This window comes from Symphalangus syndactylus, chromosome 11, assembly GCF_028878055.3.
Source record: "Symphalangus syndactylus isolate Jambi chromosome 11, NHGRI_mSymSyn1-v2.1_pri, whole genome shotgun sequence".
NCBI lineage: Eukaryota > Metazoa > Chordata > Mammalia > Primates > Hylobatidae > Symphalangus > Symphalangus syndactylus.
Window position 1 is genome coordinate 98855151 of NC_072433.2, and position 24183 is coordinate 98879333.

Here is a 24183-nt window from a genome sequence, read left to right on the forward strand (position 1 = left end):
AGATGGAAATACTTTAAATGTAATGTTGTGGAAATATTGCCATGAGATATTGTTAAGAAGGCATGCACTGCTCTCTTTTAGCTGAATAGTATCTCATGGCAATATATGAATATGAATAAAATATCTCTAAAACATGCATTTCCAATAGGGAGATATCACCCCCCAGAAGTGCAAAAAGTAGCTATTGGGGAAGGGGAGATCCTTAACCTTTTTGTATATAAAGGAAAGACATACATATAATGAAAAAGCAGATAGACAGTATATCTGTGTATTAAAACTGGAGCGGGGTGAAGTAATCTGAAAATAATGTATTTTTAAAAGATCTCTTTAGGGTAGTGATAATAAAAAAAAAAAAAGTTTGAGAAACACTGCTCTGAAAGGAACATAGAAATGAGTCCAAATGGTTGGCTGAGAGTAGAAATGGATTATCAGGAACAAAGAGGAGAAGAATGAGAATATTCAATGTGTACTTTTATATTTTTTGATATTAGATCCATGGAAATATAGTATCTATCAAAATTTACATTAAAAAAGAAAATTTAAAAAGGTTATTGATTTTATTTAATGACATGCCATTATTGACTGGGAACTCTTTCAGCATATATTTTAGTGTATATAAATGTTACACTTTTAAAAGCCCAGTGTAGGCAAAGAAACACTAATTTTGCTCAGTTATCTTAGCTATTCAAAGGGGAAGTTGATAAAGTAACCTTTTTGTGTGAAATTCTGTCTATTATTATTATTGTGTATTCAAATAAAGCAGTTTTAAAAGACAAGTTAGTGTGTGTACCTGCCTCATTCTGAAGCAATAGACAGCATGCTCCTCTCCCAGAGCTGTGAAGGACCACTACAGTTCTCCCAGTGCTAAAGTGTTTCCTCCTTCATACCCCAGGACGGGAGAAGCAAGTATAAGATGCAAAGAGGTGGATGCAGTGTGAACAACAAAAGCCCTTAGTAACGTCTGGATTTGCAAAAATTTTTTCTGAAGTATATCAGTGGTATAGCTCACACAAGACAACATGGTCATCATAAATGCTTGGCAGTCCTCTTCCAGTTGGGTGCAACTACACAAAAAGCAAACCAAGTATGTCCTTGTTGTAATCTCCACTCGTTAACATTGAAAATCCATAGGAGGGTTGTAGCTTTTCAACTGCTAAAGCCACCAGGGATGAGCAACATTAGACTTAACTCTGGTATGTGAATGGCAACATGTAACACTGAGAGCTGGACCATATTCTACTGAATCACCTCGCCCAGTATTACAAGCAGCAACCCATGGCATAGGCCACATGACATTGTGATGGCACTAAGACTAATAGAGAGCTACCTGAAAAGACAAAGAGACTTGGAAGCAATAAATAGTTATGGCTTAGCCTAATACTGACCTTGCAAAATGGTAGCTATTTGTCATCAGAGTTCCTATCTTTCTTCAGTGATCCCAATTGATATGGGTAAAGCTGAATTCTAATTGCATGGAAACTCCACAGAGAGCCCTGTGAGGTAACGTGGATACAAAGCACTGAAATTAATTTTAAAATTTCACTTAGACCATTCATCCTTCCCCAGACTTACTTCCAGGTCACATCATGAGCAACTCTGATCAAAACTACATTTTGGAGAAGACTGTAAATATATGTGACATAGGTCTAGATCATAAATTGTTCAACAATGCATAAAAACTAATGCTAAAATACATGATGGGGACACATAGCCATTCTCTGCCAACTTTAGATGCATTCCATTGCCTTAAAATGCAGAGCTCTCTTGTGGCTTTCTCTACGGACACTCGGGTAGGACTTCTTAGACATAGGCATGGGCAAGGACTTCATGTCTAAAACACCAAAAGCAATGGCAACAAAAGCCAAACTTGAGAAATGGGATCTAATTAAACTAAAGAGCTTCTGCACAGAAAAAGAAACTACCATCAGAGTGAACAGGCAACCTACAGAATGGGAGAAAATTTTTGCAACCTACTCATCTGACAAAGGGCTAATATCCAGAATCTATAATGAACTCAAACAAATTTACAAGAAAAAAAAACCCCATCACAAAGTGGGCGAACGATATGAAAAGACACTTCCCAAGACATTTATGCAGCCAAAAGACACATGCAAAAATGCTCATCATCACTGGCCATCAGAGAAATGCAAATCAAAACCACAATGAGATACCATCTCACACCAGTTAGAATGGCCATCATTAAAAAGTCAGGAAACAACAGGTGCTGGAGAGGATGTGGAGAAATAGGAACACTTTTACACTGTTGGTGGGACTGTAAACCATTGTGGAAGTCGGTGTGGTGATTCCTCAGGGATCTAGAACTAGAAATACCATTTGACCCAGCCATCCCATTACTGGGTATATACCCAAAGGATTATAAATCATGCTGCTGTAAAGACACATGCACACGTATGTTTATTGCGGCACTATTCACAATAGCAAAGAGTTGGAACCAACCCAAATGTCCAACAACGATAGACTGGATTAAGAAAATGTGGCACATATACACCATGGAATACTATGCAGCCATAAAAAAGGATGAGTTCATGTCCTTTGTAGGGACATAGATGAAGCTGGAAACGGTCATTCTCAGCAAACTATCACAAGGACAAAAAACCAAACACCGCATGTTCTCACCCATAGGTGGGAATTGAACAATGAGAACACATGGACACAGGAAGGGGAACATCACACACTGGGGCCTGTTGTGGGGTGGGGGGAGGGATAGCATTTGGAGATATACCTAATGTTAAATGACGAGTTAGTGGGTGCAGCACACCAACATGGCACATGTATACATATGTAACTAACCTGCACGTTGTGCACATGTACCCTAAAACTTTAATTAAAAAAAAAAAAAAGAAGGTGATGGTTAACATTCAACTAATCTGTTGTCTTAGCTTGGGCTGTCACAACAAAATACCATAGACTGAGTGGCTTAAACAACAGATATTGATTTTCTCATGGATCTAAAGACTGGAAGTCTGAAATCAGAGTGCCAGCAAGGTCAGGTTCTGGCAAAGGCTCTCTTCCTCACTTTGCAGACTTAATCTTCCTGCTATGTGCTCACATGGCTTTTTCTTCATGCATGCATGGGGAGGACGTGCTTCCTTGCACATGCTCACTCGCTCTCTCTCCCCCTCCCTCCCCATAAGGCCACCAATCGTATTGGATTAGGACCCCACCCTTATGGTCTTATTTAGCCTTACTTACTCCTAAAAGCCTTATCTTCAAATATTGTGTGAGATCTTGGGTGTTAGTGTTTCAATATATGAATTGGGATGGGGAGCACAATTCAGTTCACAGCACCTATAAATGTAGAGCAAGAAATGTTTAAATATCAGCAAGGAAATTTTTGGTTGAATATTAGGGAGATTAAGAATAACATAGGAGTTTGAGAAACAGAGCCATCGAATAAGAAAACAAAACAATAAAATATGGTACCCTTATCTGATACTGTATGCCCCTTGTAATAGTAAGTAGACATCCCAGCCCTATGACAATAGTTTTTTTTCTTTTTGAGAAAATTGAGGTAAAATTTATATAACAAAAATCACCATTTTAACCAGTTCAAATTGTATAATTTCATGACATCTAGTATATTCAAAATAATGTGCAATCATCACCTCTATCTAATTCGAGAACATTTTTATCATTCCGAAAAGAATCCCCATACCTGTTAAATAGTCACTACCCATTCCCCCTACCCCCAGTCCCTGGTGTTGGTCTTATAAAGTTCAAGAAAGAAAGTTATAAAGGTACTCTCATTTTTAAAAATGAGAAAAAAAAGACGGCATTTTAAACGCTAATGGAAACGCTAACTCAAAGACAAACATTGCGTCTTTATCTCATTTCATGATGGAAAAGACAACTTCATGGAAACATGGAATCAGAGATTATACAGAGGATGTCAGTTTCCAGTGTCTTTCCAAATGTGTTTTACCAAACAACTAAAAAAAATTATAGCCAGCACGCTCTCATACACCCTTCTCAAAAAGGAAACAAACAAATTTAATGTTGAAATAAGTTAGGAAATCCTAAGTTAAACTGTTAACAGATTTCTTTGCAGACCAAAGAAAATGAATAGAACACCAATAAGGAGGTTTTTGTTCTTTGTTTTTGTTATCACTGTAGAATACCAGTTGCAAACTAGTGATTTTTCATGGCAAATGGACCAAACTCCCAAACGGATTTTATTTTTCAAAGAAATTGAGCCATAAATTTCACACAAAATTATAGATTTCTAGCTCCAGTTAAAAATACTGGGTTAAGTGGCAATATATAGCCATTGATAACAATTAGGTGAAGATGAGAGACAATTGCTGTTTTTAGAAGAGCCATGCATGTCTGAGTTTACTACAGCACTTAGCTGGTCCATTTTCATCACCTGTCAGCTGCCTGACCCCTGATGGAACTTGAATTTGCCTCTTCTATTATAGAACTGCCTCTGCAGATAGGTTGCAGAGATGCATTCTTTCAATGACACTTCAAACACAAATTCTACTAAATGGCAGACAAATTTGAAGCATCATCCAGTTTTTCTTTTTTTTACCACAACTGTGAATTTTCCATACTCGAAATGAAGGAGGGATGCTATTCCTAAGGATTTAGCAGCATGAAGTATAGGTTTTTGAGTAATGGGCCAATGACAACACCTTACTATTTTTAAAGGTACCCAGATATTTCTGCTTGTGTGGCTAATAGCCATTGTATTTTGGGTCTTATCATAGAACACGCATGCTCACTTAGAACCTAGTAAGAAATACGTGGGAGCCACAAGGTGGGAATAATTTGAGCAATAGCAAATATTGCTATTTGTCTATATGCAACTATGAGTCTGTATGCAACTGTTTATCTCTCATACAGATATAGAAGTAGATATAGAATCTCCACACTCACACTAGTTGAGGAGAGATATATATTGCCAACATCAGAGGAAGCAAGTGAAGCCTAGAGGCTCATTAAAAATGAGTCATCTGCTCATGGAAGAGTAATTTTTAAAATTTCCTTAAGTTCCATTTGTTAAAGTTCCATTTAAAAGTTATTTCAAATATATGTAGTTATGACCAATTCATTTAAATAAAAAAGGACTTTCAAAAATTAGTTCATTTACACTTCATCTTCCCTCTAAAACCCAATCCTACAGTTGCTTTTGAATTAATAGTCGTTAACAAAGTTTTAACTACCCTGGTCTTATCAGCAATTGCGTGATATGCTGGACTTGTTTATAGTTGGGCTATTCTTGGTTTTAGTGTAATACAGGTGATGCAGTATAATGTCATGGCTAACTCAGGCTCTAAGTCAGACAGGCCTGCGTTCAAATGCTCATGTGGAGAGAAAGAAAATTGAATCATGAGGATTCTTCTGAGAAGAAGCAATGGATTTGCTTGGAAGGGATATATTTTGAGAAGCATTATGGAGTAAAGAATGACACCCCAAGAGCATGCTCAAAAACAACAGAAGCAGGGAGCAAGGAGATGAATTTGTTTCTTAACTGATGAAAGAGTAGGTAAAAAGAGGAGGGACCAGCCTAAAGTTGAGCAAATGTAAGAAATGACTTGTATGAATGAATTTCTTGATGAAGAACTATGTATCTGCAGCTGAGTCAATGCAGAGCAGAAGAGACATTGTACACATGTTCCATTGTCTGTGACTTACTTTAAAGAACTTCAGCATAGTGTTATATTGTGTATATGCCTCTTAAACTTCAACCCTACAGGTAGACTATTGACCTAATAATGCCCTTGCAGGGGTGGCTAGCCAGCTTGTACCTACAGCTCTTGATACCTCCATGAACAACTAAGGCTTTTTAGCATGACCTGAATAATTAGCACATTAGGCTGGGTGCAGTGGCTCATGCCTGTAATCCCAGCACTTCAGGAGGCTGAGGCAGGCAGATCGCTTGAGGTCAGGAGTTTGAGACCAGCCTGGCCAACATGGCGAAACCCTGTCTCTACTAAAAATACAAAATCAGCCAGGTGTAGTGGCACACACCTGTAGTCCCAGCTACTCAGGAGGCCGAGGAAGGAGAATCACTTGAGCCCTGAGAGGCAGAGATTGCAGTGAGCCAAGATTATGCCACTGCACTCCAGCCTGGTTAAAAGAGCAAGATTCTGACTCTAAAAGAAAAAAAGAAAATTAGCACACCAAATGAATTTTCTTAGGTGAAACTAATGGCTTAATTAACATGATTAATTTTTTAAAATTGATTTCATTGGTAAAATTAAAAGGTCTTCAGTATGTCTGGATTGGTTAAAATATTACATAAATACAAATTATGGATTGTATGCCAACATACCAAAAGATATGTTGATGTCCTAACCCCCGGCACCTTATTTGGACCTTATTTGGAAGGAATATAATCTGTTAAGACAAGGTGGGCCATTCCCAGTATAAGTGACATCCTTACAAGAAAAGAGACACACAGGAAAAATGCCACATGAAGATGGAGGCAGAGATTGGAGATATGCAGCTGCAAGCCAAGGACTGTCAAGGATTGAAGGCCACCACCAGAAGCTAAAAAGAGACATGGAAGAATTTTACCCAGAGTTTTATAGGAAGCATAGCCCTGCTGGTCCTTCAATTTCTGGCTTCTAGACTCCAAAACTAGCACAGTGTAAATTTTTAAAAGTATTTTGAAACTAACACAAGGCATAAAATTCTGGAAAGGTCTATAGCCTGAACCCTTAGGGATGGCATCTGTATTAGTAAGGGTTCTCTAGAAAAACAGAACCAATGGGGTGTGTGTGTGTGTGTGTGTGTGTGTGTGTGTGTGTGGCCATGCATTGCTTAACAACAGGAATATGTTCTGAGGATGGCATGTTAGGCAACTTCCTCACTGTGCAAATATCATAGAGTGTACATACACATAGTATATAGCCTACTACCCACTGAGGTTGTATGGTGGAGCCTAGGCTACAAACCTGTACAGCATGTTACTGCACTGAATTCTGTAGGCAATCATAGCACAATGATAAGTATTTGTATGTTAAACATAGAAGAGGTATGGTAAAAAATAAAAGATTTAAAAAATTGTATACTTGTACAGGCACTTACCACGAATGGAGCTTGCAGGACTAGAAGTTGCTCTGGGTGAGTCAGTCAGTGAGTGGTGAGTGACTGTGAAGGCCTAGTACATTATACTACTGTAGACTGTAGACTTAGGCTACACTAAATGTATTTTTAAAAATAGTTTTCTTTCTCTAATAATACATTAATTGTAGCTTATTATAACTTATTTACTTTGTAAACCTAATTTTAACTTTTTGACTATTGTAAGCTTAAAACACAAACACATTTTACAGTTATATCCTTATTCTGTAAGCTTTTTTCTATTTAAAAAAATCTTTTAAAACATTTTTAAACTTTTTTGTTCAAAACTAAAAAACTATTAGCCCACGCCTACATGGGGTTGGGATCATCAAGATGTCACCAGGTTATACGAATTTTTCAGCTCCATTATAACCTTATGGCACCACTGTCACATATGCAGTTAGTCATTGACCAAAATGTTATGTGGTACACACTATATATGTGTGTATATATATATATATATATATATATATATATATATATGAAAATCTCTTTCTATACAGCATAACACTGCATAATGACGTTTCAGTGTGTGTATATATATCCTATTGGTTCCATTTCTATATATGTGTGCTTACCATATGTATGACACACACATATGTATAATCTTTCTGCTATTGGTTCTGTTTCATATATATATATATATACAATCTATATATAGCATATATAAATAAATATATACACACACATATATTTGAGACAGAGAGAGATTTATTCTAAATTTGCTCAGGTGATTATGGAGGCTGCAAGTCTCAAGATCTGCAGGCTGAGCCAGCAACCTGGAGACCCAGAGAGCTTATGGTGTAGTTCCAGTCCAAAGGCCAGCATATCAGATATCCAAGAAGAGGTAACGTTTCAGTTCCTCCTCAAAGGCCATCAGACTGGAAGAATTCTCTCTTACTTGAGGGAGGGTCAGCCTTTGTTCTTCTTCAAGCCTTCAACTGATTGGGTGAGGCTTCTCCACATTGTGGAGGGCAATCTACTTCACTCAGTCCACTAATTTACATGTATATATCATCCAAAAACACCCTCATGGAATCACCTATAATGACATTTGACCAAATATCTGGATATCCTCATGGTCCAGTCAAGTTGACACATAAAATTAATCATCACTATATTCAAGCTTGATCTTTAGGAAGTCTGATGTCCGGCCACTATTTTAGGAGGATTGATGGTTGTCTGTGCCAGTTCTAAGGCTAACAGAGTATGTTCTCTGGAATATGGTCCTATCTGCTTGAGTGAACCTTTTGTACAAGGTATGGTTAGAACACCTTAAAGGACAAAATACTGAAATTTTCTAATTTATAGGTTTACAAATTGTGTTGGCCCTACATACTGGTAACTGCTTGTTTAATAAATATTTGTATTTGTGACAGAACTTGAAGTGAGACTTGCTTTCACTTGTATCTTGACAGCAAGTTTTGAGAGGAAATAGTTAGCCCTAACCCTTCTCAGAAGTTTTCCTGGATTACATTAGCTACCAAAAGAACATAAGAGTAGTACATGACAAAATTCCTGGAAAGGCTTTGGATTTGCACAGGCTGGGGAAATGTCAGCATTTCAGCCATTTTAACTTGGGTCTCAGGGATAAGGCATTCCCATTGTTATGTAGGTCACATCACTTATTTAACTGCAAGGTATCATTGAGCTACTAAGCCTTCATTTGGACAATGGTAAACTGGGGAAATAAAAATACCTACCTCAATTGCTGTTGTGAAAATTAAATAGTGCAAGTAATATATTTAACATAATGCCTTGCACATTTTAAATATCCATTAAAGGATGCTATTATTATTTTTTCATCTGCAAGCCAGAAGAATAACTGAGGAGAGATAAATGGGAGTGGTCATCAGAACGGACACAGAGAAGAAGAACAGTATTAGTTTTCCATCACTACTGTAATAAATTACCATAAACTTAGGGACTGAAAACCACACAGACTTATTATCTAATTGCTGTGTAGGCCAGAAGTCCAACGTGGGTCTGTTTGAGCTAAAATCAAGGTATCCATAAGCCATGTTCCTCTATATAGGATACTCCATTTTCTGCTCAAACTGTTGGAATGATTTGGTTCATTTCAGTTGTAGGGGACAGAAGTCTCCAACTTCTTGATGGCTGTAAACTGAAGACTGTTCTCAGTTTCTGGAAGATACTTGCATTCCTTGGCTCCTGGCCCCTTCCTCCATCTTCAAAGCAAGCAATGACTGGTCAAATCCTTCTCATATCTCTTCTCTCTGACCCACTCTACTGACCCCCTGTTCCATTATTCAGGACTCATATGATCAGAATGGGCCTACCCAAATAATCCAGGATAATCTCCCCATGTCAAGATTCTTAACCTTAATCACTTCTGCAAATCCTTTTTGTCATGTAATGTATTCACAGGTTCAAGATATTCCAATGTGGACATCTTTGGTGGGGGGCATTATTTTGCCTACTACAAGGGCTATGGGAGAGACTGCAGGCAGAACACTAGTTACTCCATCAAATCTTGCATCTTCTTCCCACTCTCTTCCCATTCCCTCTGAATTTCTTGCTACAAACAATCGTAGTCAGAGTCTCAGGAGGAGACAGAAACAAACAACAGCTTAAAGATGAGGCCTCACTGTTAGGGTGAGTGATTGTTATTCTGAATGTTCCCAGGGACAGGAGGGTGGGGAAAGGAAGATGTTGATGAGGAGATTGGATGCGTAATTATCTACTTGCCCCAGAGCTATTTCTCTGCAGGGTTCACTGGGGTATCCAATGAACAGGCCCAAGATAGGACATGTTCATTTTCATATATGTTTTATATATGTTTTAAATATAAGCCATGTGTTTTAAAACTCTCCATATATTGTTCTCTTTATCAGTCCAGATGTTGAAATGAATCCCTTGTATTAACACTGTATGTGTGCTCTATGGTAAAACTGAGAACTCAATCTGGAAAAAACTAAGAACAATTATTTCATGAGTTCAAGATGGAAAAGTATAAACTCTTTCACTTATTGAGATGAATGTGCTTTGATTCCCAAATGACTTTTTCTCTACCCAGTAATTTGCTCCTAAGAAGATAGTTTTCCACTAGAGTTGTTCCTTACTTTGTGGATTTCATAGTAGGCCCAAGTGAGGGTAACCCTGTCTATGAAAAAATTGGGGGAATTTAACAGGCTTTTTCTAGATTGGCTTGTTGGGACTGGCATCAGGAGAATTAGGCTAAGGTGACTAAATCTTTGACTAAAGACAGTAATGACCTTTGGAGCCACAAACCTTTGGAGGAAACCTTAGGATTGCTTGGGGCTGGAGTAGAGGAAGAGAGACACTTCTCCCTCCAAATCATCAGTTCTGAGAGTGAAGCATGACTAGTTGGTCCCTTATGACCCATTTTTAGGCTTTTTTGGTGTTACCTTGCTTCTGGCCACCTGTCACAGGGTGCGTGCTTCAAAGACTGCTCTCTTCTATACTCCCCATTGTAAAGTGAACTAAATAGGATAATTCAGATAGGCTTGGAACACCAGATCTAACACAATGATGTCCCTCTACTCTTGAGTTGACTAGGATATCTGAAATCACATTACCAAAGAGTTTTATTTTGGACTCCAAACTGTTAAAATGAAAATGCCACAGATTAAGAAAAACAACCTCTCCCAGTCACTCACCTCTTGAACAAGATAACTATTTTATCAGAACTTTTCCAATGAGTAGATTTGTGTAAGAAGGATCATGGAGAAAGATCAAAAGTGGGGATAAGCAGTGAAATCAGAAATAACAAGGACAAGGCATATTTACCAAAATTTTACCAACAGCGATTTTTTCCCTTATTTTGTGACTTTATTTACTATGAAGCTTCTTAGAATTTTATCTAAAAGTCCCCTTAACTATTCAGTTTTAAAATAATACATACTCTAAAAACATCTTGTAATAATAGGCCTCTGAGACAAACAGAAAAAGAGAAAGATAGATACAAAATGCTTTTTACCAGATCTGGAGTTGTCAATTAATTTTAAAAAATAAAAACCTCTCATTACATTTTTGCTGAGATAATCACTTTCCAGAAACGTATCAGGAAAAATAAAATAAAATTTGGATAACATAGAAAGCTTATTGTGGTTTTCACCACTCAGAATATCACACAACAATTTATATAATGGCTCTTGGATGCACAGCTCTGCCAGATAAAATTCCTTAGACCACCAGAAGTTTACTCCCTGTCTATGTATACTCCCAGTATATCTCATTACATTATAGATAAAACAGTATTACAATTTATAAACATCGTTCAGAAACAATCAAGCTAACCTAGCTCATCCCTTTTGGTACATTCTGCTTAACACTCATTACACTTCCTACTAGTGGAAGTAATTTTAAATTGGTGGGAGGAGTTCCACCTTATGCTGGTGAAGCAGCCTTGCTGTCTGGGTGACAACTGAAGTTTGTTGTCTCATGGCCACAGAGATCAAGGATGTGGATACACAAAGAGTGAGGTTAAGAGCAGAAATTTAATAAGCAAAAAGAGAGAACAGCTCTCTCCTACAGAGAGCGGTCCTGGAAAAATGGGTTGCCGATCTGTGGTGAAATGTAAGGGGTTTTACAGATGAGCTGGTGGGCAGGCAGTGTCTGATCTACATAGAGCACAGATAACTGGTTAGGGCTAGTTGTGCCATTTGCATAGGGTGCAAATCTCTGGCAGTGCATACCCCCATCTTTAATTATGAAGGCAGGTTTTCAGCCTGAGCTATACTATACTGTCCATTTCTTTCTTATTGTCCCTGGTGGACACGCCTGGCCCCCAGGTAGCCCTTTTGATTGGCACAGCTGCTGGCATTCCCACATCCCCATGCAGGCTTCTAGCTTCCTTATGTATGTTTCCAGCTCGATTTTTCAGGCTGCTTTGGATTAGAAAAAAATAATTTCTAGGGCTGCTTTTGTTACAAGGGAAGTTCTGGTGAGGACTCTTTTGCCCTCACTATCTGCCTAAATAATTTCCTTCTACCTCCTGTATCACTTGTTTCTTGGTTTCACAGCCCAACTTCACTGGCCATTAGTGATGGGGCTCAGAGAAAAGAATAAAGCCTGGGTACCAATTGATCAACTCTTCCTTTTGAGCAGAATCCCAAAGTACTTCAGGGGACAAGCCACTGGTCTCCAGTGAAACACAGTTCCCACAGACAGTCACAGGAATAGGATTTGGAATTCTTGAACTGTGTGTATGGCACTCTTCAACTTCACAAAACAAAACAAAAAAGAAAATGCAATCTGCCGATGTGAGGAAAGACCATCATGATTCTCTTATTTAAAAGTTGTGAGGATGAGGCACAAAGCACAACACAGACTTTCCTGTTTGACTATGCATATCCATAATATTAATCAAATTTTTTTCATAGTTTATTTATCATGTAGTACTTATTCTCTGCCAGGCACTAGTCTAAGTGTTTTTATAAATATCAACTTAAACTTCATAAGAATCCTGTGAGGAATAAATTAGTACTAAATCTATTCTATAAATGAAGCAATTGGGGCACAGAAAAGTTAAACAACTTATCCAAAGTCACAAATTTGGTTAAGTGATAGAATCAGAATGTAAACCCAGGCAGTCTGTGCTCTTGATCACTACACTAAGTTGCTTCTCATTCTCTAATAATAAAATAATAACATATTTTGTATGACTTAACATTTCAGTACTGCAATCACCTTCTTTTTCAAAACCTGCTTTTACTCTGATATTACTGATTCTGGTTACCGGTATAATGAACCTAACAAGTTACCTAAGCTGAATATTCTCATCTTAACTCCTTAAAGCTAACCTGTCACTGGAACATATCAACACTATTTCCCACATATCTCTCAATCTTTCCTTCATTCTTGATTGCTGCTGCTATGGCCCTGGTACCTCCTGGATCTCCTGCAATAAACTCCATCCATGATTGCCCTGTCACTTCTTTTCAATCTTTTGTTCATTCTATCTCCAATAATTCTAAACCAATATCACGTTATTCACACTCACGAAAACCCTCACGTAATTTTCCACCCTCTATACCTGCGATTCTTGAGGTGTTTCTCTATGGATCACCAACATCAGAATCACTCTAAGGATCTTCCAAAAATAGAGATTTGCTTGCTGTTTAGAAACAAACTTTAAGCAACTGATGGCAGGGAGATTGGGAGTTGGTTGAGTTAGTTAATCTGCTTTTGTAACCATGTGACAGAAACCAACTTGAACTGGGTAAATGGAAAGGAAAATCTTATTTGCAATACTACTACAATATTTTACAAAACTCAGCCTTAAAGATGCAACTGGACGTGAGACAATTTGAACACTGTTTGGAATCTCCCATTCCTAAGCTTTGTTCCATTTATCACTCTTGCTACACATGACCAAAAACATGGTTGATATAACTCTTACGTTTTAGGTTTTACAGCTGAAGACTCTAAAGGGGCCCTAATTGAACTCTCAGGGAAGAAGCTCAGACCAAGTTGAGGTGGATGTTCCCCCCTCACCAACTGGTGTTACCAGAGGCCACACATAGGGCCACACTAGAGTATGGCATCCCCAGCTACAGCTATGTGAAAGAGAGGGACAACTGAGAGGACATGCCTTAGGCATCCACCACAATCACTTCATTGATATCGAAGCAAGGAGGACAGTTTAAATTGTGGGTAACTCAGGTTACAGATATGGAACTGGATCACTGAACAGGAAGACTCAGACGAGGACTAGACCAGAGACAGTGCTAAAACCTCCCCTGGTGAAGGCCTTTACCAATACCCAAGAAGAACTAACCATTAAACCCAAGCTTAGCTGTGTATTATTTATCATTTTCTATTATGTCTGCTAAAATTAAATATTAATATAATAGATGTACTAGTTCGTTCTCTCCTTGCTATAACTGCCCAAGACTGGGTAATTTATGAAGAACAGAGGTTTAATTGACTCATAGTTCTGCATGGCAGGGAAGGCCTCAGAAAAATTATATCATGGCTCAAGGGAAGAGGCACATCTCACATGGCAGCACGTGAGAGAGAGCAAGAGTGTGAAGGAGGAGTGGTCAGGCACTTATAAACCATCATATCTCATGAAAACTCACTCACTATCCCAAGAACAGCACGGGGGACACCGCATCCATGATTCAATCACCCCCCATCAGGTCTCCCTCTTGACACGTGGGGATTATGGGGATTACAATTCAAGATGAGATTTGGGTGGGGAACAAAGCCCAACCATATCACTAGATAAGAAGTTTGTTTCGTGGCATAGTTTTAGATTTTAACGAATTTGTTTGCCATTGTCTTAAAGGCCTTAGTAAAGACACTGTTCAGAAGACAGCAAATGGCTACAGTGAAAATGGTAAGAGGTCGACAGTCAGATAGGCCTGTCCCCCACCCCCCTGCCACTTGAGCACTTCTCTGATCCATGGGCTTTGTAACCAAGCAAGGGCTCTGACCATCTCCAAGCTTCAGATGCTCACAAGCTTTTCTTGATCATGGCACTCCATTCATGTATTTTATGATATTTAGCCTAAGTTGTAATTACTCATTCAGCAAATACTCCTTCAACCCCCACTATGTGCCAGACACTGTTTGATATAATTTGGATGTTTTGTCCCCTCCAAGTCTCATGTTGAAATGTGATCACCAATGTTAGAAGTCTGGCTTAATGGAAGATGTTTGGATCATGGGGGCAAATTATCTCATGAATGGCTTTGTGCCTTCCCCATAGTAATGAGTTCACTTGAAAGCTGGTTGTTTAAAGAGCCTGGCAACTGCCCCTGCTCCCACCCCACCTCTTGCTCCCTCTCTTGCCATGTGACATGCTGGCTCCCCTCTGTTGCCTACTGCCGTGAGTATAAGCTTGCTGGGACCTCACCAGAAACCAAACCAAATACGTGAGCCAAATACATCTAGTTTCTTTGTAGGTTACCCAGTCACAAGTATTTCTTTATAGCAACCAAAATGGACTAACACAGTGTTCTAGGAAGATCAGATAAAGCACTGAGGATAAAAGATCCCTTCCCTCATGAAGCTTGCATTCTAATGGAGAAAATAGTTTAACAAAATATATAAGCAAAATTGCAGTATGTTAAGTGCTCAATGATAAGGATAAATTCAAAGCACAGAAAGGTTGGCATTTTTTGAAAATATTTGTCTGTATACTTACTGTCTGTCCTGTCTTCTAGACTGGAAATGTCTTAAGTACAGGTACAGTTTATTCCCACCATATACTCAGTGCCTAATCTCATGCAGTAGATGCTAAATGAATCTTTGTTGGTGCTTATATTAGTCTGCTCAGGCTGCCGTAATGATAAACCATAGACTGGACAACTTAATAAAAATTTATTTTCTCACAGCTCTGGAGGTTAGAAGTCCTAGATTAAGGTGCCAGCATAGTTGAGTTTTGGCAAGAGTTCCTTCCTGACTTGCAGAAAGCCAACTTCTTTTTGTAGTCCCATATGGCAGGGAGAGAAAGAAAGAGAGAGAGAGAAAAAAAAGAGAGTGCGAGCGCTCTGGTGTCTTTTCTTGCAAGGGAACCAATCTTATCATGAGGGCCCCATCCCCATCTAACCCTAATTACCTCCCAAAGGTCAGTCTCCAAATATCATCACCTTAAGGGCTGGGGCTTCAACATATGAATTTGGGGAGATATAAACATTCAGTTTATAACAGTGCTCAAAATTAATACTCATTTCCTTAAGTAGAGGAATCTGAGCAAACTGGATCCAAAATTTGGAGCATGTAATCTTGAGCCAGGGTGCATAGGTTTGAATTTCATCATCTACCATTTATTACCTGTGAGATACTAGGCAGATTTTTTTTTTACCTCTGTTTACTCATCTGTAAAATGGGCACCTACTTCATTGGGTTATGAGAATTAAACGTGTTAATACCTGGCACAAAACTCTATATATGATTTTTTAAAATTAAAAACTATCTAAGTGGGTAGACTAAGTATATTCATTTTCTAGAGCTCTCATAAGAAATACCACAGACCAGGTGGCTTAAACAATAGAAATATGTTTTCTCATGATTCAGGAGGCCAGAAGTCCAAGATCAAATATGTCAGCAGGTTCAGTTTCTTTTGAGGCCTCTTTCCTTGGCTTGCAGATGGCATGGCTACTTCTCATTGTGTTCTTGCATGGTCGTCCTTCTGTCTGTGCATTTTTCTGGTTTCTTTCTTTGTGTATCCAAATCTTCTCTTTTTATAAGAACATCGGTCATATTGGATTAGGGACCATCATAAAGACTTCAACTTAATCCTTTAAGACCATCTCTAATTGTGGCCACATTCTAAGGTACTAGAGTTAAGACTTAACATTCTAAGGTACTAGGGTTAGGACTTAACATACAAATGGATTACAAAGGTGGATACAATTTAGTGCATAACACTAGGAACATAAGCCTTTTTTTTTTTTGAGACAGGGTCTTACTCTATCACCCAGGCTGGAGTGCGGTGCCGTGATCATGGCTCATTGCAGCCTCAACATCCCAGGCTCAAGTGATCCTCCTGCCTCACCCTCCCAAACAAATGGGACTACAGGTGCATGCCACTATGCCCAGCTACCTATTAAATTTTTTATAGAGATGAGGTTTCACTATGTTGCCTAGGCTGGTCTCGAGCTCTTCGGTTCCAGCAATCTTCCTTCCTTGGTCTCCCAAGGTGCTAAGATTACAGGTGTAAACTACCATGCCCAGTGTACATAAACCTTTTAAACTCTCGGGTACATTATTTACTTTGGTTTCTATAGCAACTTACTAATGTGGCAGGATGACATGTATTACCATTATCCTCGGTGCACATATGAAGACTGAGGTTGGGTAAACGTATTTCCAGGGAATTTTTTTAAAAAGAAGAAAACTGAGGTTAACCATATGCAGAATTGTTACTTCAAATAAAGTACTGTATCCCCAAGATTACAATACCTCTATATGCTGTCACTTCCATGACTCTCAGTGAGATACAATTATAAGCTGCTGAAGTCCATTTGGAGAAGGCAGAGTAGGCCTGCCATGGGACAGATGCCTTGCACAATGCAGAGTAGCAGCCCATAATTTGGACACTTCAATGAATATAAAGAATGGAAAAGAGGAAGTTAAGTACTTTAAAATATAGCTGAATGTGCTGGCATCTGGGATTTGCTTGGCTGTTTTTCACTGAGACTGTTCACATCCAAATGAAGACATCCTTTACCCAGGAAACTCGAACTTTAAAAAGTGCTGACATGTCCATGGGCACTGCTGTTGAGATGTAGGCAGACTTGATAGCAACACATTCATATTTTTATAAATTCCTACTTCAGCTTTACCCAAGTGCAAATTGGATAAAGACTTCCCATAGCCACCTAGTTGACTGGCCTAGAAAACACAATTCTGATTACTTCATAGCAGTATTCCCAGAGGTACCTTGTTACAGCAATTAGAAAATCTTTGGAAACTGAAGGAAAAGTCCTGTCAAATGAATTACTGAAATGACTGTATTTTACAAGACTTGCATGGAACAGTTTTTGTAGTATTGAAGGAAAACAATGACCTTAGAATGGGATCCTGAACGCTATAAGTTTGAGGGTCAGCTAAGGCAAGGGGCTTTTGGGTCTAGAAATGCTGTCATGCTTTTAAATTATGAAATCAGTCTCTTATCTTTTAAATTATGAAGCATTAATGATTGCCAATAATTATCTTTAGTTAGATACAATATTTTATTTTAGTCTATGCATTAGTATGTTTTCACACTGCTGTGAAGAGATATCTGAGGCTGGGTAATTTGTAAATGAAAAAGGTTTAACTGACTCACAGTTCCATATTGCTGGGGGGGGTCTCAGGAAACTTACAATCATGGTGGGAGGTAAAGGAGAAGCAAGGCAGCTTCTTCACAGGGTGGCAGGATGGAATGAGTACCAAGCAAAGGGGGAAGCCCCTTATAAAACCATCAGATCTCATGAGAACTCACTCACTATCATGAGAACACCATAGGGGAAACTGCCCCCACAATTCAATTACCTTCACCTAGTCCCACCTTTGACATGTGGGGATTATGGAGATTTCAATTAAAGGTGAGATTTGGGTGGGGACACAGAGCCAAACCACACCAGTCTATGTCCCACTACTAGGTCATGGGTTGCAATGAAAAGTGTACAACCTGTTGTACATAGTATAGCATTGCTAGCAAAGTCTTCTCCATGCTCTTTCTCTCCTACTTCTCTCTCTGTGCTTTACCCCAAGCAAACATAATGCACTGAAAAGGAGATGGATCGAGCTCTATTTCAAATGTTGGATTAAACCCACAGATTTGCCTTCAGTCTTTCTCAAGACCTCACTGAAAGAAGAACATAGGAGTACAAAATGAGCAAATACGTAACTGCAAAGAGAACAAGAGTAGGGTTGTGATCATCAGTGGATTGATAAATTTCCATAAATATGTAAAGACAGAAAATGAAATGATGTCTATGGTCTATGTCACAGCAATCACTCATAAAATGCATGTCAGAGAAATTCTCACTTAGGCTGTAGGAGCATGTACACAGATGTTTATTGTATTAGGCTGTTCTTGCATTGCTATAAAGAAATACCAGAGACTAGATAATTTATAAGAGAAGAATAATTGACTCATGGTTCTGCAGGCTGTACAGAAAGCATAATGCTGGTGTCTGCTTCTGGGGAGGCCCCAGGAAACTTACAGTCACAACAGAAGGCAAAAGGGGAAACAGGTGTCTCACATGTTGGAAGCAGGAGCAAGAGAAAGTAGTGGAAGGTGCCACACACTTTTAAACAATCAGATCTCATGATAACTCACTCACTATACCAAAGACATTACCAAGAAGGTGGCACTAAACCACTCATGAGGTATACACCCCCATGATCCAATCACCTTTCACCAGCCCTCACCTCCAACATTGGGGATTACATATCAACACAACATTTGGAAGGGACAAATATCCAAACTACATCATACTGCTCTTCCTCCCCGTAAAACTTCATGTCCTTCTCACATTGCAAAATACAATCATCCCTTCTCAGTAGTACCCCAAAGTCTTAACTCATTTCAGCATTAACTCCAAAGTCCCAAGTCTTATCTGGAAATGATTTCCTTCTGCCTATGAGTCTATAAAGTCAAAACAAGTTATTTGCTTTCAAGATATAATGGGGGTACTGTCACATGCATCCTTGTGAATAGAGTCCACCAACAGGCTTTGTATGAGCAACACGGCTGTTTATTTCACTTGGGAGCAAGTGGGCTGAGTCCAAAAAGAGAGTCAGCAAAGGGAGATGGGGTGGGGCAGTTTTATAGGATTTGGGTAGGTAATGGAGAATTACAGTTAAAGGGGGTTATTCTCTTGTGGGCAGGGGTAGGGGTTACAAGGTGCTCAGTGGGGAGGTTCTGATATTCATTGTCCAGGAGAAGGAATTTCACAAGGTGAGTTGATCAGTTAGGGTGGGACAGGAACAAATTACAATGGTGGAAGGTCATCAGTTAAGGCAGGAACTGGCCATTTTCACTTCTTTTGTGGTTCTTCAGTTGCCTCAGGCCATCTGGATGTATACGTGCAGGCTCAGGCTTAGAGACCTGACAGGTACAATCATTGGTAAGCATTCCCATTCCCAAAGGAAGAAATGAGCCAAAAGTAAGGGGCTACAGCCCCCAAGCAAGTTCAAAACACAGCAGGGCAGTCATTAAATCTTAAAGCTCCAAAATAATCTCCTTTCATTCCATTATCTCACATACAGGGCACACTGTGGTAAGGGGTGAATTCTCAAAGCCTTGGGCAGCTCTGCCCCTATGGCTTGGTAGTGTTCAGCCCTTGCAGCTACTCTCAGAGGTTGTAGTTGAATGCCTTCAGCTTTTCCTTGAGCAGGGTACAAGCTGCCAGTGGGTCTACCATTCTGGGTTCTGAAGAGTGGTGGCCCTCTTCTCACAGCTCTACTAGGCAGTGCCCTGTTGGAGACTCTGTGTGTGGCCTACAAATCCACATTTCCCCTGTGCACTGCCCTAACAGAGGTTCTCTGTGACAGCCTGGGCACCCAGGCTTTTCCATACATTTTCTAAAATCTAGGCAGAGGTTCCCACGCCTCAATTGTTGTACTCTGTGCCCTCACAGACTTAAAACTACATGGAAGCTGCCAAGGTTTACGGCTTGCACCATCTGAAGCAGTGGCTTAAGTTGTACCTAAGTCCCTTTGAGCCAAGGCTGGAGACGGAGTGGCTGGGATGTGGAGAGCACTGTCTCAGAATGTGTAAGGTAGCAGGGCCCTGGGCCTCACCCATGAAACCATTCTTCCCTGCTAGGCCTCCAGGCCTATGATGAGAGGGGCTGCCATAAAAGTATCTGCAATGCCTTTGAGGCCTTTTTCCCATTGTCTTGGCTGTCAGCACTTGCCTCCTTTTTAATTATGCAAATTTCTCTAGCAAGAGGTTGCACAGCAGCCTGCTTGAATTCTTCTCCCGAAAATGGGCTTTTCTTTTCTACCACATGGTCAGTCTGCAAGTTCTCCAAATTTTTATGCTCTGCTTCCCCTTTAAATATAAGTTCCAACTTTAGGTCATTTCTTTGCTCAGATATCTGAGCATAGGCTATTAGATGCAGTCATGCCATGTCTAGAACAGTTGGCTGCTTAGAAATTTCTTCCACCACATACCTAAACTATCACTCTCAAGTTCAAATTCTACAAATATCTAGGGCAGAGATACAATACAGCCAAGTTCTTTGCTAAAGCATAACACACACGATCTTTGCTCCAGTTCCAAATAAGTTTCTTATTTCCATCTGAGATTTCATCAGCCTGGGTTTCACTGTCCATATCACTATGAGCATTTTAGTCACAATCATTTAACAGTCTCTAAAAAATTTCAAACGTTCCCTCATCTGCCTGTCTTCTTCTGCATCTTGAAAACTCTTCCAAACTCTGCCCATTACCCAGTTCCATTCCAAACTCACTTCCATATTTTCAGATATCTGTATAGCAATGCCCCACTCCTCAATACCAATTTTCTGTATTAGGACATTCTTGCACTGCTATAAAGAAATAACTTAGATTGGGTAATTTATAAGAAAAGATGTTTAATTGGCTCATGGTTCTACAGACTGTATAGAAAGCATAATGCCAGTATCTGCTTCTGAGGAGGCCTCAGGAAGCTTGCAATCAAGTGAGAAGGCAAAGGAGGAGTAGGCATCTAACATGGTGAAAGCAGGAGCAAGGGGGGAGAGGTGCCACATTCTTTTAAACAACCAGATCTAGCGAGAATTCACTCACTATCATGAGGACAGAACCAAGGGCATGGTGCTAAACCATTCATGAGAAATACGCCATCACGAGCCAATCACCTCCCCTCAAGCTCCACTTCCAACTCAGGATTACATTTCAGCCTGAGATTCTGGTGGGGACAAATATCCAAACTATATCAGTCATTATGACAGTAAGAAGCCAGAAGAAACTTAGCAGAATGGAGAATTAGAGGAGTGAATGCATTCTATGAGACACTAGAAAGCAATAAGTAGAAAAGTAAGGAACAAAACAAGTAAATATTTAGTGAGAAAAGTAGAAATGAAATGAAAAAACACACTCTCATTCATGAAAATTAAAGACTAACACAAAACAGTGCATATTATAAAAGACTACCTACATCTTTTAAGGGCATATCGATACATTACTCTGGGTACCTACGAGGGAGAAGTAGATAGGAATGAGAATGAGACTGGAGAAGAAGTGAAACAAATCAAACAATAGAGGGCACCTACTTAAATTGCTAAACAATTGTGCTCTGCTCATGGTATCTGGGGTTCTGTAGAAACAAAAACAAAAAACATCAAATGGAAAATGGGTTCCATGAAACAGGAAATGAAAAGCCCTATCTCAGAATGTACTAAAAGAGAGTCACTCAGGGCACAATCCCACATATTCATATGAAGAGGTTACTTGAACATTCACTTTCCATTATATGAGCATCTAAACAATTTTATTTTTTCATTATGTTCATATGTTACTTAAATTTAAAAAACTAAAGTTAGAAATAAAGGAACATTATGATACACTGAAAAAGTTTAACTTGTTCTATATTTTTGGAAAAAAAAAACCAGAAAAAAAGGGAGCAAATGCCTGAAGGAAATGTGGGTTAAAACTTTGGCATGCAGTTTGCCTACAATCTAATATAATTAAAAGAGTGACATTCTCTTCTGAATGTATTAACAAAACCAACCAGAAAACATGAGGAGAGGCTCTGGAGACTTAGTGCCACAGGGCAGTCATTCAAGGCACTGGTTTATGCTTCCATAAACCCTATGAAAATTTGGGTTTCTTAGGATCTGAGGGTAGTGGATCTTTCATTAACCAAAGCCAAGCCCACCAGCAATATGAACCTTCTACTATGTGCAAGGAAAATACTGATTAAGCAAACCAAGCATTAAACTAGAGAAAATCTAAAACTCCAGTGGAAAAACAACTTTATTGATTCACCATGTTTGCCATTGACATACCCACAGCAGGTCTCATGATATTACACAGGAAGTCCAGCTAAGGCAGAAAAGTTTGCATTGTTGTATGACAGTTGCAGCCAGATCTTCCTGTCTAGATGAAGATACCATTCAAATCCCAGAAAAACAAAACAAAGGATAAAAATCCCAGCAGCTGCAAATAATTTCTGTCCAGTCATCAGGATGGCCTTTTGCTTTCATTGCAACTACCATACAAAAAGTTCAGAACTAAATAGGGAAATAACGCAAAAACATTAACTTGGGCAATACTCAGTTGATAGATTCTATGTAAACTGTAAGTTAGAAAATAATTGAGGGCTTTTAAGAAAAGAAATAGTGCAGTTATTTCACCTATTAGACAAAATAGGTAAATTCTTAAAAGCTTTTTTTCCCCCTTCTCTAGGTTCTCACTGTGCACTATATTAGGGTGACATTCAAACATCATTTTAAAAGGTTTCTGGTGAAACTTTTTTATATTTTCCAAGCAAAATAAAGCTACAGTAAGAAAAGTATACACTCAGCTTAAAACATAAAAATAGAAATTTAAGAACAAATAAGTTGCATGAAAAATACATCTATCTTAAGGGTTAAATATAACCCTTAACCAATTAACAAGTTAAACTGGTTAAGGGTTATATTTAACCCTTAAGATAGATGCATTTTTAGGCATCTTTTTATTTGGTCTTAATTTAATTTGCTAATTGGTTAAGGTTTTTCATTTATTTTGGGAAAACCTGAACATTCATAATTCATTTTACCATCTTGTAACTGTATGATGCGTAGAGGAATGGGAACAGAATTTTTACAGGGCAGTCTAAAAAATACAATGATGTTAAACTATGAATTGCTTTATTTTGTGAATAGTAGTAGTAGTAATAATAATAATAGGCCGGGCGCAGTGGCTCACGCCTGTATTCCCAGCACTTTGGTTGGCCAAGGCAGGCAGATCACTTGAGGTCAGGAGTTCAAGACTAGCTTTGCCAACATGATGAAATCCCATCTGTACTAAAAATATAAAAAATTAGCCAGGCATGGTGGCAGGCGCCTGTAATCCCAGCTTCTCGGGAGGCTGAGGCAGGAGAATTTCCTGAACCCAGGAGACAGAGGTTGCAGTGAGCCGAGATCGTGCCATTGCACTCCAGCCTAGGAGACAGAGCAAGACTCCATCTCAAATAAAATAATAATTAATAATAAATTTTTCAAATAAAAACTTGATTTATCTTAGTTCAAGTGTAGGGTACTGAAGAGAATCAATTTAAGTGGCTATATTTATAATGTACAATTTTATTGTTTTAAGGGAAAAAAACTGGTCTCTTTTAAGGACATTTCTGTGGTTAAAGCTCAAAATAAATGCATTCTAATCAGGTTTCCTGTCAGCATAATCTTGAGGGATTTTTTTTTTTTTCAGTTACAGGTCCTACCGTAACAAGATTTGAATGTGGTGAGATTTGGAGACTCCTATCATTTTCTCTAAATTTGATCTCTCCAGTCAAACCAAATGGAAAAACAGCAGCTTTCCAAGACCACAGCCACTTCTGTGTTGAAACATGATTCTCCAGTTCCAAAGACAAATTAACCTACTGATTCAAAGCAACAAAGACCTTGGTCCAGCTCTTTACTGTACCTGTGATCCAGGCTGCCCGCATGAATTTTA